The sequence below is a fragment of the Macrotis lagotis genome, chromosome 1, assembly GCF_037893015.1.
Source record: "Macrotis lagotis isolate mMagLag1 chromosome 1, bilby.v1.9.chrom.fasta, whole genome shotgun sequence".
NCBI classification, from domain to species: domain Eukaryota; kingdom Metazoa; phylum Chordata; class Mammalia; order Peramelemorphia; family Peramelidae; genus Macrotis; species Macrotis lagotis.
In genome coordinates this window covers 680350813-680366834 of record NC_133658.1, presented here as the reverse complement: position 1 = coordinate 680366834, position 16022 = coordinate 680350813, and positions in this window count along the sequence as shown.

Below are 16022 nucleotides of genomic sequence, written 5' to 3'. Positions count from 1 at the left end.
TCCTTGACAGTATTTTGCTTCTATCTATCCCACCCCCTTCTGTCAGTGCCCCTCCCTTTACTTTATCTCCTCCCCCTTTACTTCCCAGTCAGGTAAAATAGATTTTTATTTTAAACTGATTGGTGTATATTATTTCTTCTTTGAGCCAATACTGATGAGAGTTAGGTTCAAGAATTGCCCCTTGGTTACCCTCCTATCTTTCCCTTTATTGAAATGGTTTTTTATGTCCTCATGTAAAGTTATTTACTCCATTCTACTATATAATTTAGTACTATATAGTACTGCCTTTCTTCTGTATCCAGTGTATTCTTTTTTATCCATTAATTATTTTTATTTCCTCAAATTCACCTTATACTATCTCCCTTGTCTGTATATATTCCTTCTATCTGTACTATTAATGATATAATTTTTAAGAATTATAAGGATCATTTTCCCATGTAGGGATGTAAACAATTCTTTGGATCCTTTTTTTACCTTTTTACCTTCCTTTCCTTTTTTACTTCTTCAGTGTGCTCTTGAGTCTTGATAATGGAGGTAAATTTTTTTTTCAATTTTGGTCTTTTCTTTATGAAGGATTGAAATCCTTCTATTTCATTGAATGACCATTTTTCCCCCTTGAAATATTATACCTAATTTTGCTGAGTATGTGATTTTTGGTTTTAATTCTTGCTCTTTTTCCTTCTGAAATATTATGTTTTATGAGCTCTGATTCTTTAATGTTGTGTCTCCTAAGTCCTGTTTAATTTTGATTGTGGCTCACTAATGTTTGAATTGTTTCTTTCTAGCACTTACAGAATTTTAACTTGGCCTGATCATTCTATAATTTGACTATAATGTTTGTTGGAGTTTTTATTTTGGGAACTCTTTTCTGAGATGATCAGTGAATGCCTATTTTGCCCTATGGTTCCAGGATATCAGGGTAGCTTTCCTTAATAATTTCTTGCAAGATACTACTCTGCTCTGGGGTTGGGATCTCTCACTCATTTGCTGATGTGGGGTTTGGATTGCTACTGGATTGCTGGTATGGTTCCTGTCCTGGACTGTATTCTCCTTTTACCCAAGTGAGACAGATCTTTCTTGCCAAGTTTCCACATTTCTTAGGCTAAAGATAGTTTTACTCCATCTTTTTGCTGGTCCTACTGTTTCAAGATTTCTGTGGGGGTGATATTTTATGGTAGTTTTGAAGTTTAATTGGAAGTTACTGCAATTTATTGCTCATTCTGTCATCTTGTTTCCTGGAAGTTGATACATCAAGATGACTTTGAAAGACAAATTTAATTGTCAGCAGTAGAAGAAAATTCGAGGGAAAAAAAACTCAGATCTCAGTATATATATATATAAGGTTCCATGGTTGAGGTCAAGAATCCTAGTCTACCACTAAGGGATGGGGAAGTAGTACTGATTAGTAACAGAGACCCTGGGATTGTCAGGGATGAATTTACCAAGCTTGCAGTCACTGTGGGAGAGGAAATGTAGTACTTGGCAGCTTCCTATTGTATACAATTATTTTTGCTAACTAGGTGTTAAGCTTCATTGTTTCTACCTGCTGAAGGGGTAAAAGTTCTTTCAGAATCCTTTAAATTTTGGCACCCTGAGGTAAAGCCTCTGGTACCAACCTAGTCAAAGCTTTAAATGAGTAAAGGTCAAAGGAAATTGATGCTCACTTGCCAAATTCTGAAATTCTTTTTTCATCTAGTATACTTTCTCTCTGTCACTCTCCAGATCATATTTCATATAAAACATGCATATCAAAGACAACTTGAACAGATTCTATTTCCTTTAAAAGTTGAGAGGATTTTTTTTTCACTTATAAAGAGATTTCATTCACAATTTCTGCTTTGGACTGTCCCCTTGGCAACTACTTTGTTCATGCGTGTCATGCCTCCTCATGACTCTTTTTGTTACGTATGTGCTGTGTTTTTCTCAAATAATAAACCCTATGACCTGTTGGTTGTATGTTGTAGATATGTATCCTGGGCAACAGCCACAATACACCCTGTTGTCTTGGCAGCACAAATATTTTAAACACCATGCTCCTTCTCCTAACCCTGTTAAGGTTGTCTATTTTGGCACTGACTGACAATGAGTGCAATAAAGTGTAAAGATGCCTGTTGGCACCAATATGTCTTTGCAGTCACAGAGGAAATGCTCCTTGCTGGAGAGATGACCTTTCAGCATTTTGTACTGGGTCTGCTGATCTAATCTCATCCACAGTGGTGCTGACATAAAGCATGCCAGTGACACTAGACAGGCATCTGGAGCTGTCTGACTGTGGGAAAGTCATTGGAAATGCAAGTAAATTAGGTAAAATTCACAGTCACTGAACCTTGCCAGACCAGGTGTGATTTTGGAGGGCAGCCCTGTAGAACCCAGAATAAAATCTTGGCATATGGAAGAGCAGGATATGGATTGGGAGGGTCTGGGGCAAAAAACAGGCCAAATGGAATTTCCAAAGCTATTTACAAACAATAAAAAAAGCACACCTTTAAAAGTTTTGGCAAGAGGGAATGCCACAAGGTGAAAAGTTGAGTGTATTTTCTGAAACTTCTTTTTGTATTCTACTTTTCTTTGTCTTAATTCAAATCTGTAATTCAATAGGCATTTATGGAGAACTTCCAACATAAAATCTTAATTATCCTAGTTGCTGGTATCACCCTTTCCTAATTACTTTGTTTTAATTTTGTATTTATTCTGTATGTATACTTTTATTCAAACACACTAGCTCTACTCATTGAAAGCAGACTTCTTGAAGACAGAGGAATTTTTATTTGGATTGGTGTTGCCTCAACAATGACCAATATATCTGGTTTAATAGTTGCCTTTATATGCTACCTCACTTCAAAAACCTTACAATTTCATTAAGCTGATGATAGGATGATGGGACCATAAAGATAGAGTTGGCAAAGACAAATCACCTCATTTAACAGATGAAGAAGCAAGTGGTAAAACTAAGTGACTGGTCCAACATCACACTGCCATTGAGTAATAGAGGCAAGGTTTGAAGCCAGCCCTTTAACTTCTAGTCCAACAAGCGCTATCATACCACATTGCCTCCCCCACAATGAAATAATTTTAGTAAAATTAAAGAATAATACAGTCATATCAAAAGCAGGTAGGTAGTACAGTGAATAGAGCACTAGGTTTGGAATCAGAAAGCCTCATCATTATGGTTCAAATGCAGTCTTGATACTTAATCACTGTGTGACCCTAGGTAAGTCACTTCTCACTATTTGCCTCAGTTTTCTCACCTCTGAAATGAACTGGAGATGGAAATGACAACTACTCCATTATTTCTGTTAATGAGGTCATGAATAAATGAGTACAATGGAAAATGACTGAAAAATATTAGTATCAAAATGGAAACATTTACAATTTGGAAAGGCTGTTGACTTTAGAACCAGAATAGTTGGGTTCACATCCTAGCATTGCAAAGGTTATCTGAATAACCTTTGACAAATCAATTTAAATTTTTTGAACCTCAAATTTCTCATTTGTCAAATGAGAGAATTGAACTAGGTGTCCTCTAAGAGTCTTTCCAGGAATCATAGAATCATCATAGAATAACCATTCTATGATATGAGGGGTAAGAAAAATAAGGAGGTATAGGGAAATGGAGAATTTTGTTTCACATAGACAGAACACTATGAAAATTTGGACCAGACCTGTCATTTCCTTTGTATGGAGAACTCCCTGAGAGACCATCTGGCTTTGTGAATAGAAGGGCCAGAAAGGGTTATGTTCAATTCTCATTGGAGCATCTATACCCATAACCCTAATAACACCTGCTCTGCATTGTCAATGGGTGTTTTCTCCCTGGAAGTTTCCCAATCCATGAAATCACATTCTGAATTAACATCTGCTCTGGAGTTTATATTTCAAGAGAATTTCCTGGGACATTGAATGACTTGCCAAAGGTCTGCATCAAAGTGAGATTTGAATCCAGATCTCCTTGGATCAGTAACCAATTGTCCATCTGCTAAGCACAGTCTTCAAGTAAGAGAGGCATTAAGGGAAAAAATAGAATTGGAAGAGACCTTAGATGATACCTAGTGCAATGGCCTCATTTTCCAGCTATTGAAACTTGAACCTCAGGTTAAGTACCTTGCTGAAAGTCATGAAGCTACTTAGGGACACATTCAGGATCTGGTTCCCAATCCCCGAGTCAGTTCTATTAAAAATAATAGTTCTCTGGCCAGGTGTTGAAGTAATCAGATTCTTTCTCCTCTTTTCCTAAATTATATATCCCTTTCCTAAGTGAAAAATTCTCCTTAGATATTCCTATTGTTGAAAGAGAAATATCTGTCTAGCTTTTTAATATTAAGGAAATATTATTTGTACTTGTCTGAGAGTTTCTGAAGCCTCCCTCTGCAGCATAAACCCCAATCAGATGCAAATTCCCTCCAATTGTTGAATGTAACTTCATTGTTCAATGTAAATTCACCAAGATAAAAGCAACATCAGCTCATCCCTCTACTCTCCTCTAATTTCCTGCCTTTCAGATTTCAAAGTGGGTACCTGACCCTAGTCACATAGAGGGGATGGGATCCCTTTTTATTCCACTTTCCCCTGACTTTTCAATGCACAGGAAATGGGCACGCATGTCTATAAAAGCTTGCCCAATATTCCCCTCCAAGCCAGACTCATTCAGTCTAGTCTAAGCCCAGACATCTCTTATGACTATTTTTCTTTTTTCCTCTTTCCTCAGGCATTGTCTCCTAGGTCTTCATTCTTCAACCTGCCCTTAAGTAACTTGCTATGTCTTTGGAGCAGGAGGATCGGAGTTTCAATCCAGCCTCAGACATTTGACACTTACTAGCTTGAGATCTTGGGCAAGTCACTTGACCCTGATTGCATTGCATCCAGAGTCATCTCCACTCAACCTGATTCATATCTGGCCATTGGACCCAGATGGCTCTGGAGGAGAAAGTGAGACTGGTGACTTAGCACAGCACCTGTCACTCAAATCCAATTCATGTACTTGTCATGACATCACCTCCTTGATGTATGATCCTCTTTGACAATGAAAGGCAAATATCATCACCATCATACTGTGTCTCCAGAAAAAAATGTAATCTGTGAAACTGCTTAAACTTTGAAAGATCTGTGATGAACTTTGCAGACCTGAGCTTTCATACCTCTAGGGCTAGTTGTGACTTTTTCACTTCCAAGAATTCTGATCTTTGTGGGTAGCCCTCCTGAATTTCATGTCATCATTATTTTTGATACAACTCAAAACTTTCTGAGACATAGAAGGAAAAATTCTTCACATAGTTCATTCAAAGAAATCTGTCAAATGAGTTGTTTCAGTTAAAAGAAAGTGTCTTAGAATATGTTAGTATGGGTCCAATTCTGTGTGTGACACTTGTTTTGTGAGACTTTAGTTGTAAAAAGTGATTGTGAAATCTATTTCAAATGATATAGGTCATAACAAAGAGAGTCAATTGAAATTTTTCATATAGTTGCTGAGGTGTAGGTAATGATTGCTACTTTTGTTTCCTAAGTAAGGCAAACATTCTAAGAAATTGTATTAAACATATGCAAAGTTTAAAAAAAAATCTCTGTACCATAGAACTTGAATAACATGAATATAATATCAGACAATACCAGATATTTAGAGTGCCTGGCAAGTTCTCACCCCATGAATTTTTGCAAAGACTTTAGCATGAATTTACATGATAGCATCCACTAACTGAATGGTTATTGATATAAAATTATCTAAGACTCCTAGTTTTTTTTTAATTTAAAATTTCCAAAGCTCATTCAGAGATGGAACTGCACAGTACCTTGAAGATAGGGATGAATTTTTATTTATCTTTGTATTATTAATTTGATGCTTAATAAACATTTGTTGAATTGTTGAATAGTCATGTTAGAGAAATATTTGAGTGTGAAGAAATAAAATGTAAAAAAATATTTAAAAGAGTGTCAAAGCAAATGATCTTATCCAATGCTGTAAAAATTATCTTTTGTCCTTTGATAAAAGAAATCTGCAACTCCATCTAAATGGTTAATTCAATCCTGATGCTTTAGATCAAAACTTCTTTAATAGTTGAAAAAGCAGGAACATTCAGGGAAGATATCAGAGTAGATCAGAAATTTTCAAGATCTTCAGATTGCCTCCACAAACAGACAGAAAATTGACTCAAAATGAACATGGAGCAGCAAAAAATAAAGGAATAAAGCAGCTGTCCTCCTAGGACAACTTGAGAAGACTTAGAGATGACTCCAGGGACTGAGGTTTGGTCTTAGTGAATTATAAACACCTCTAGGTCAACTCCATTGAATCAATAAATAAACAGTGGATCCTCAAGGAAGTAGACAAGAAAGGAGAGATATAAAGAAAAAGAGAGAAAGAGGAAGAAGGAAAGAAGCAAGGAGGGAAGGAAGGAAGGAATGAAGGAAGGGAGGAAGACAAAAAGACATAGAAAGACAGAAAGAAAAAACTTTTACCTAAGAACTTCAGGAATTTTCTTCTCACAAACTCTTACCTCACAAATTCATCTAAAGAACAGCAGACTCTGAATGAGGGAATATTGAAGTATCCCCTCCTGTTTTAGGTAGTCAGACTTAACAGTGCTGATCAGAAGAAGGGGGAAAATGAGTTAAGAGAAGTAAGCATGGGGCGGCTAGGGTGGCGCAGTGGATAAAGTACCGGCCCTGAAGTCAGGAATACCTGGGTTCAAATCCAGTCTGAGACACTTAGTAATTCCTAGCTGTGTGGCCTTGGGCAAGTCACTTAACCCCATTGCCTAGCAAAAAACCTAAGAGAGAGAGAGAGAGAGAGAGAGAGAGAGAGAGAGAGAGAGAGAGAGAGAGAGAGAGAGGTAAGCATAAGTCCAGTGAATGCTGTATCCCAGGGAGCAAGAATATTGTTGGGACAACACCACAACTGGGGCTTAGGGGAGAGAAAGTAGAGTTCCTAAGGTTGAGCCTCTGTATAGAATTCAGGAAAACAACAGATAGAAGGACCTGAGGCCAAGACAATATTCCCTCATAGATAATGAAGAGTATTCGTGTGTGTGTGTGTGTGTGTGTGAGATAATATTCAAATATATAAGATTATGAATCTTTCCCCAATTGATAAATGGGCAAAGGATATGAATAGTCAGTTTTGCAATGAAGAAATCAAAACTACAAAATCTAAAAAATGCTTTAAATTATTATTTTTGCAAGTGAGGTTTAATTTATTATTACTATTATTATAATAATTTTATTATAAGAGTAAACACAAACCCATCTACCCACCCATGAAGATGAGAAACCTCAGGAATAGTGAGAGAGAGAAAAAAATATGTACTTCAGTCTGTGTTCCAATTCCAATGGCTCTATCTTTGGGGTGAATTGCTTTATCATAAGTCCACCAGAGAAGTTGCTTCAATATTTTTCCCACAGTTGCTATTACTAGCTGTACCTCCACTCTATTCTTCCCCGCACTCATTTATTCTATTCTCTCTCTCCTTTTATCCTGGCCCTGCCCAAGAGTGTGTTGTACCTTCTCCCTCAATCTTCCCTCTCTTCTGTCACCTATCCCCCCCACTTCTGTCTTCCCATTCCCCTTATCCCATTCCTTTCTTCTCATTTTTCTCTAGGGTAAGATAGATTTCCTCACCCTATTAAGTGTGTATGTTATTTCCTCTCTGAGCCATTTCTGATGAGAATGAAGGTACACTCATTCACCCTTGCCTTCCCCCTTTCCACTCCATTGAAAAATCTTTTTCTTGACTCTTATGTGAAATTTCTTAGCTTCTTCTTCATTCCCTTTCCCTTCCTTCAAGTACTTTCCTTTATCACCCATTGACTCCATCTTTTTACTATGTTATACCATTATATTCCACTCATTCCTGTACCCTGTCTACATATGCTCCTTCTATCAGCTCTTATAAATGAGAAAGTTCATATGAGTTGTCAAGATCGTCTTCCCATGCAGGAATACAAACAGTTCCACATCATTAAGTTCCTCATAGTTGGTCCTTCTCATTCATCCCCTCTATGATTCACCAGAGTCCTGTACTTGAAGATCAAACTTTCTGTTAAGTTCTGGTTGTTTGAATGGGAAAGTTTGAAAGTCACCTGTTTCATTGAAAGTCCATCTTTTCCCCTGGAAGAGGATTCAATTTTTCTGGGTAGTTGATTCTTGGTTGTAAACCAAGATAATTTTTTCCTTCTAGAATATCATATTCTAATCCCCACAAGCCCTTAATGTAGATGCTGCCAGATCCTGTGTAATACTGACTTTAAAGCCACAGTAGTTGAATTGTTTGTTTCTCTTTGAGTTGGGAGTTTTGGAATTTGGCTATAATATGCCAAGTTTTTCCTTTTGGGATCTCTTTGAGGAGGTGACCAGTGAATCCCCTCAATTTCTAATTTACCCTCTGCTTCTAAGATCTCAGGGAAATTTTGCTTAAATTATTTTTTGAAAAATGAAGTCCAAGCTCTTTTCCTGATTGTGGCTTTCAGATTAGCCCAATAATTTTTAAATTATTTCTTCTGGATCTGTTTTCGAGGTCGGTTGTTTTTCCAATGAGATATTTCACATTTTCTTCTAATTTTTGGCTTTTTTGGAAGAGTTTCATTTCTTCCTGATTTCTTGTAAAATCATCAGCTTCCTTTAGTTCCATTCTGCATTCAGAGAGCTTCTTTTCCAGCTAGCCAATTCTGCTTTTTTAAGGCATTCTTCTCTTCATTTCCCTTTTCTTTTGCTTTTTTTTCCATTGGGCCTAAACTGAATTTTAACATATTATTTTCTTCAGTATTTTTTTTGTATTTTTTTCACCAAGCTGTGATTTGGTTTTTCATGATTTTTCTGCATCAGTTCTCATTTCTCCTCCCAATTTTTCCTCCACCTCCCTTAATTGCTTTTCAAAGTCTTTTTTGAGCTCATCCATAGTCTGAGCCCATTTTCTATTTCTCTTGGAGATTTTGGATACAGAAACTTCAATTTTGTCATTATATGAATATATGTTTTGATCTTCCATGGGACTAAAGTAATTCTTTATGGTTAGATTCTTCTTTTTTCTGTTGTTTACTCATTTCCTCAGCCCAAGACTAATTTTTAGCACTTCCAAGGCTTTGGGGGTATTTTGGGGGGTGGAACACCCTACTGGGACCTTTATTCCTCCAAGGTCTTATGCTCTCTTGCCTGTGCTTTGATATGTAGATGACCACCTCACTTTCTTCTGCCATGGTGCTGTAAGGAAGGGTCCTACTTGGTTATCTTAGTATGGAAGCCGAAACAGCAACCTGGATCTGAGTGTGGTCAAACAACAGAGTTCCACCCCGAAGGAGAGCAGAGAAATTTCTGCAGTCTTCCCTGATCCCCTTACCATCTGTGGGCTTTGCTGGGGAGGGGGGGGCAGGCTGCTTTCTCCAGATTCTTGCTGCAGGTTCTGCAGCTGGTATTCCCTCACTCCACACTCATTCTAGTGTAGCAGAATTCTCTCCCTGCACCTTTAAGCTGCTCTGGGGCTGTGCTGTGACTGGCTTTTTTCCCCAACTCCCAGTCCTAGTGAAACACACCTTTCCTATAGAACTTTTAAGTTATCTTGGACTGGGAAAATGTATCACTCAGGCTTTCTGTGGGTTCTGCCCTTCTAAATTATGAATAGAGTCATAATTTGTTGACTTTTGGAGTTTTGGAGGAAGGAGCTACTGGGAAATGCTGCCTTCATGTTGCCATCTTGGCTCTGCCCCACCCCCACACACACTCTAAATCATTATTAGAAGAATGAAGATTAAAACAACCTTGAGCTATACCTACTGGATTGGCTAATTGTTAAAGAGAACATGGAAAAATTGGGAAGCTAATTCATTGCTTGGTGGTATTGTGAAATGATACAACTATTTGGAAAACAATCTGGAATTATGGTCAAAGAGTTATTAAACTACCTATATCCTTTGACTTTGCAATACCACTAGTTGATCTATTTCCAAAGATGATTAGGGAAAAGGAAAAGAACCAATATATCCTAGAATATTTATAGCTGTTTTCTTTCTGGTGGTGTCACTGTTTTACACTTCCAAAAATTAGTTCCTAGTACCCTCTGTGATCTAGCTTTCTCTTTAAATAGTTTTGTTATTTCATTCTAATTACATGTAAAGTCAATTTTTAACATTCATTTTTAAAAACAATAAAATGGTTAAACCTCTGGTCAATTTGTTTAAAAAAAAAAGAAAGAAGAAAACAAAATTGCTAGTATCACAAAGGAAAAAGCTGAACTCACTATCAAAGAGGAGGAAATTAAAGTAATAATCTGGAATTCTTTTGCCCAACTCTATGCCAATAAATTTAACACTCTAAGTGAAATGAACAAATATTTACAAAAGTATAAGTTGTATGGATTAAATGAAGAGCAAATTAAAAACCTAAATAATCCTATCTCAGAAAAAGAAATTCAGCAAGCCATTATTGAATTCCCTAAGGAAAAATCTCCATGGCCAGATGGATTGACAAGTGAATTCTATCTAACATTTCAGGAACAATTGGTTCCAATTCTACATAAACTCTTTACAAATATAGATGAAGACAGAACTTTGTTTATGATACAGAACTCTTTCTATGACACCAATATGGTGCTGATACCTAAATCAGGGAGAGTTAAAACAGAGAAAGAAAATAATAGAACTATCTCCCTGATGAATATAGATGCAAAAATCTTAAATAAAATCTTAGCCAAACAATAACAAGTTATCACTAGTATAATACATGATGATCAAGTCAGATTTATCCCAGGAATGCAGGGTTGGTTCAATATTAGGAAAACTGTTAGTATAATTAATTATATCAATAACATACCTATCAGAAATCATATGATCATATCAGTAGATGCTGAAAAGGCTTTTGATAAAATACAGCACCCATTCCTACTAAAAACACTAGAGAGTGTAGGAATAAATGGATTGTTCCTCAGAATAATAAGCAGTATCTATCTGAAACCATCAACAAGCATTATATGCAATGGGGATAGGCTATAGAGGCATTCCCAGTAAGATCAGGGGTGAAACAAGGATGCCCATTATCACTACTACTATTCAATATTGTATTACATATGTTAGCCTCAGCAATAAGAGAAGAAAAAGAAATTGAAGGAATTAGAATAGGGAAGGAAGAGACAAAACTGTCATGTGTTGCAGGTGACATGATGGTATACCTAGAGAATCCCAAAAAGTCATCTAAAAATCTACTAGAAATAATTAGCAACTTTAGCAAAGTCACGGTATATAAAATAAACCCTCATAAATCCTCAACATTTCTATATATGACTAGCTAGTTACAGCAGAAAGAGCCAGAAAGAGAAATCCCATTCAAAGTAACCTCAGACAATATAAAATACCTGGGAGTCTACCTGCCAAGGCAGACTCAAAAACTTTTTGAAAACAATTACAAAACTTCTCACACAAATAAAATCAGATTTAAATAACTGGGCAAACATCAACTGTTCATGGATAGGTCAAACTAATATAATAAAAACGACAATTCTACCAAAACTAAACAACTTCTTTAGTGCTCTGCCCATCAAAATTACAAAAAATTATTTTAATGAGTCAGAAAAAGTTGTAAGCAAATTCATATGGAGAAATAAAAAAGTCAAGAATTTCCAGGGATTCAATGAAAAAAAGTGCAAAAGAAGCTGGCTTAGCCTTACCAGATCTAAAATTATATTATAAAGCATCAGGCATCAAAACTGTCTGGTATTGGCTAAGAAATAGAGTGGTGGATCAGTGGAATAGACCATGTGCAAAAGCAGGAAACGATTATAGTAATCTGCTATTTGATAAATCCAAAGAGTCCAGTTACTGGAATGAAAAGTCTCTCTCCAATTAAAAACTGTTTGGAAAATTGGAAGTTAGTATAGAGGAAACTTAGATTAGACCACCATCTCACACCCTATACCAAGATAAAATCCAAATGGATACAGGATTTAGATATAAAAAATATTATAAGAAAACTAGAAGATCAAGGAGTAGTTTACCTGTCAAATCTATGGGAAGGGAAGCAGTGTATGAACAAGGAAGAGATTGAGAATATCATTAAAAACAAACTAGATAGTTTTGATTACATTAAATTTAAAAGCTTTTGCACAGACAAAACTACTGTAACCAAGATCAAAAGAAATATAGTAAATTGGGATATAATTTTTGCAAGTAATATTTCTGACAAAGGACTCAACTCTAAAATATACAGAGAACTGAGTCAATTTTTCAAAAAAACAAGCCATTCCACAATTGAAAAATGGTCAAAGGATATGCAAAGGCAATTTGCAGCTGAGGAAATCAAAATAATCCATAGTCATATGAAAAATTCCTCCAAATCATTACTGATTACAGAAATGCAAATTAAGCATCTCTGAGATACCACCTCACAACTCTCAGACTGGCCAATATGACCAGAAAGGATAATAATTAACGTGGGAAGGGATGGGGGAAATCTAGGACACTAATATATTTTTGGTGGAGCTGTGAACTCATCCAATCTTTATGGAGAGCAATTTGGAATTATGCCCAAAGGGCAACAAAAATTTGCATACCCTTTGATCCAGCAATACCACTGCTGGGTCTATACCCTGAAGAAATTATGAAACCTCACTTCTACAAAAATATTCATAGCAGTCCTGTTTGTGGTGACAAAGAATTGGAAATTAAGTGAATGTCCTTCAATTGGGGAATGGCTTAGCAAACTGGTATATGTATGTCATGGAACACTATTGTTCTATTCAAAACCAGGAGGGATGGGAATTCAGGGAAGCCTGGAAGGATTTGCATGAACTTATGCTGAGCGAGATGAGTAGAACCAGAAAAACATTGTACACCCTAACAGCAACATGGGGTTGATGATCAGCCTTGATGGACTTGCTCATTCCGTCAGTGCAACAACCAGGCATAATTTTGGGCTATCTGCAGTGGAAAGTGCCATCTGATCCAGAGAAAGAATTGTGGATTTTGAACAAAGACCAAAGTCTATTCACTTCAAATTAGAAAAAAAAAACTTTATTTTATTATGCAATTTTACTATCTCATACTTTATTTTTTTTCCCTTAAGGATATGACTTCTCTCTCATCACATTCAGCTGAGATCAGTGTATACCATGGAAACAATATAAAGACTAACAGAATTTCTTCTGTAGAGGGTAGGGAGAAGGAAGCAAGAATGGGGGGAAATTTGTACAACTCAAAATAAATAAAATCTTTCTTTAAAAAAAAGTAAGCATAACTTCCCTATTCCCCCCAGAAAAAGAAATTTCAAGAAAAATAGAGTTTTAAATTGTATACTTCAATCTATATTCAGACACCATCAATTCTGTCTTTGGAATAGATAGCATTGTTTATCATCAGTCCTTCAGTGTTCTCTTGGGTCATAGTATTGTAGAGAAAAGTTGTCATTCACAGCTGATCTTCCTACAACATTGCTGTTACTTTGTATATAGTACATTTCCCTTTGGATCTGCTAATGTAAAGGTTTTTTTTTTTTAATCTGAGAGTACATATCTTGTTCATCATTTCTTAGAATAGCAATTCATCTTAATCACATACCATAATTTATTCAGTCATTTCTCTTTTTTTTTATTTAAGGCAATGGGGTTAAGGGATTTGCCCAAGGTCACACAGGCAATTATTAAGTGTCTGAGGTTGGATTTGAACTCAGTTCCTCCTTAGGTTCTATCCACTGTGCCACCCAGCAGACCCATCATCTAGCTGCTCCTCGTCATCTCTTAACTGATGGGCATCCCCTCAGTTTCCAGGTCTTTGCCACCAGAAAAGAGCTTCTTTAAATATCCATATATATATATATATATATATATATATATATATATATATATATATATATATATATATATGTTCTTTTCCTTCCTGTTCCTTATCTTTTTTTTTCTGGAATATAGAGCTGCATTGCTAGATCAAAGGCATGGTTTTACAGACCTTTGAGCATAGCTCCAAACTGCTTAATATAATTTTTGAATCCTTTTACACCTCCAACAATGCATAAATATTTCATTTTTCCTATATCCTCTTTAACATTTATCATTTCCTCTTTCTGTTCTATCAACCAATCCAGGTATAAGGTACTACCTCAGAATTGTAGCAATCATATTTCTCTTGTTAAATCAAAATGATTTAAATAGATAACATTGATAATCGCATGTGAAATCTGTTTATAACTTTTGATTATCAATTGTGGAATGGTTCTTATTTTTTATAGATTTGACTCAATTTTCTATGTTTGAGAAATGAGGTCTTTATGAAAGAAACTTATTTCAATATTTTTCCCACAGTTGCTATTGCTATCTGTATTTCCCTCCATCCTATTCCCCATTCCATTTATGCAATACTCTCTGTCCTTTAACACATTCTCTCATCAAAAGTATTTTGCATCAAACTATCCTCCCCACAGTTTCCCTCCCTTCTATTATCTGCCACGTCCCCATTTTTTCCTATCCCTTTCCTCTCCTACTTTCCCCCTAGAGTTTAGATAGATTTCTATACCCAATTGGGTGTGTATGTTATTTCTTCTCTGATTCAGTTTCAATGAAAATAAGGTTCACTCATTCCTTTTTACCTCTTCCCCTCTACTGCAATAGCTTTTTCTTGCCACTGTTATGTGAAATAACAATCCATTCTGCCTCCCTCTTTATTCTAATGCATTCATCTCTCACCCATTAATTTAATCTTTTAAATATATTTTTCCATCAAATTTAATTTCCACTTGTGCTTTGCCTATATATCCTCCTTCTAACTGCCCTCTAAAGGAGAAAGTTCAAATGAGTTATCAGAATCATCTTCCCATGCAGGAATATAAGCATAAATCTCCTGCCTTTTTCTGTGCTTCATCTGAGCTTTGTAAGTGAAGATCAAATTTTCCATTCAGCTCTCTCTTTTCATCAGGAAAATTTGAAATTTCCCCATTTCATTGAATATCCATCTTTTTCTTGAAAGAGTATGTTCTATTTTGTTCAGTAGTTGATTCTTGGTTGTAATCCAAGGATTGCAAGGAATATCATATTCTGAGTCCTACGATCCCTTGATGTAGAAACTACTAAATCTTTTGTTATCCTGACCTTGACTACATGAATTGTTTCTTTCTGACTGCTTACCAAAATAATTTTTCCTTGACTTGAGAGCTATGAAATTTGACTACAATATTTCAGGGAGTTTTCATTTTGGGATCTCTTTCAGGAGGTGATCAGTGAATTCTTTAAATTTTTATTTTACTCTCTGCTTCTAGAATATAATGGCAGTTTTCCTCGATAATTTCTTGAAAAATGATATTTGGGCTCATATTTTTGGTTATGGATTTCCAATTTTTTTTAGAGTATCACTACTGAACTGTTTTCCAGGTCAGTTCTTTTTCCACTTCATATTTCACATTTTCTTCTAGTTTTTCATTCTTTTGGTTTTGCTCTATTGTCGATTGATTTCTCAGAAAATTATTTGCTTCCCTTTGCTCCATTCTATGTTTTAAGAAATAATTTCCTTCAGTGAGGTTTTTTTGTGCGTCCTTTTCCATTTAACGAATTCTGCTTTTAAAGTCTTTCTTCTACTCATTGGCCTTTTGGATCACTTTTTTTCCATTTGGCCCAGTCTGGTATTTAAGATGTCATTTTCTTCAGTTGATTTTTTATATCTCCTTCACCAAACTGTTGATTCAGTTTTCATGATTTTCCCTCATCTCTCTCATTTCTCTTCCAACTTTTTCCTCTACCTCCTTTATTTGATTTTCAAGATCCTTTTTGAGTTCTTCCATGGCCTGAGACCAATTCATATTTTTTGAGGCTTTGAATGTAAGATCTTTGACTTTGGTATCTTCTTCTGAGTGTGTACTTTGATCTTCCATATGGCCATAGTAACTGGCTATGGTTATTTTTTTCTATTGTTTGTTCATTCCCATGTTGTGCTTCTGCTCCTCTTCCTGCAACCCAGTTCTGAGTATGTACAAGGCAACAGTCCTGCCTCTGTGATAGCAAAGAGACCCTTGTAATCTTCTTCCCACCCCCTTACCTTCCATAGACTGAGAGCTCCAGAAGCAGTTG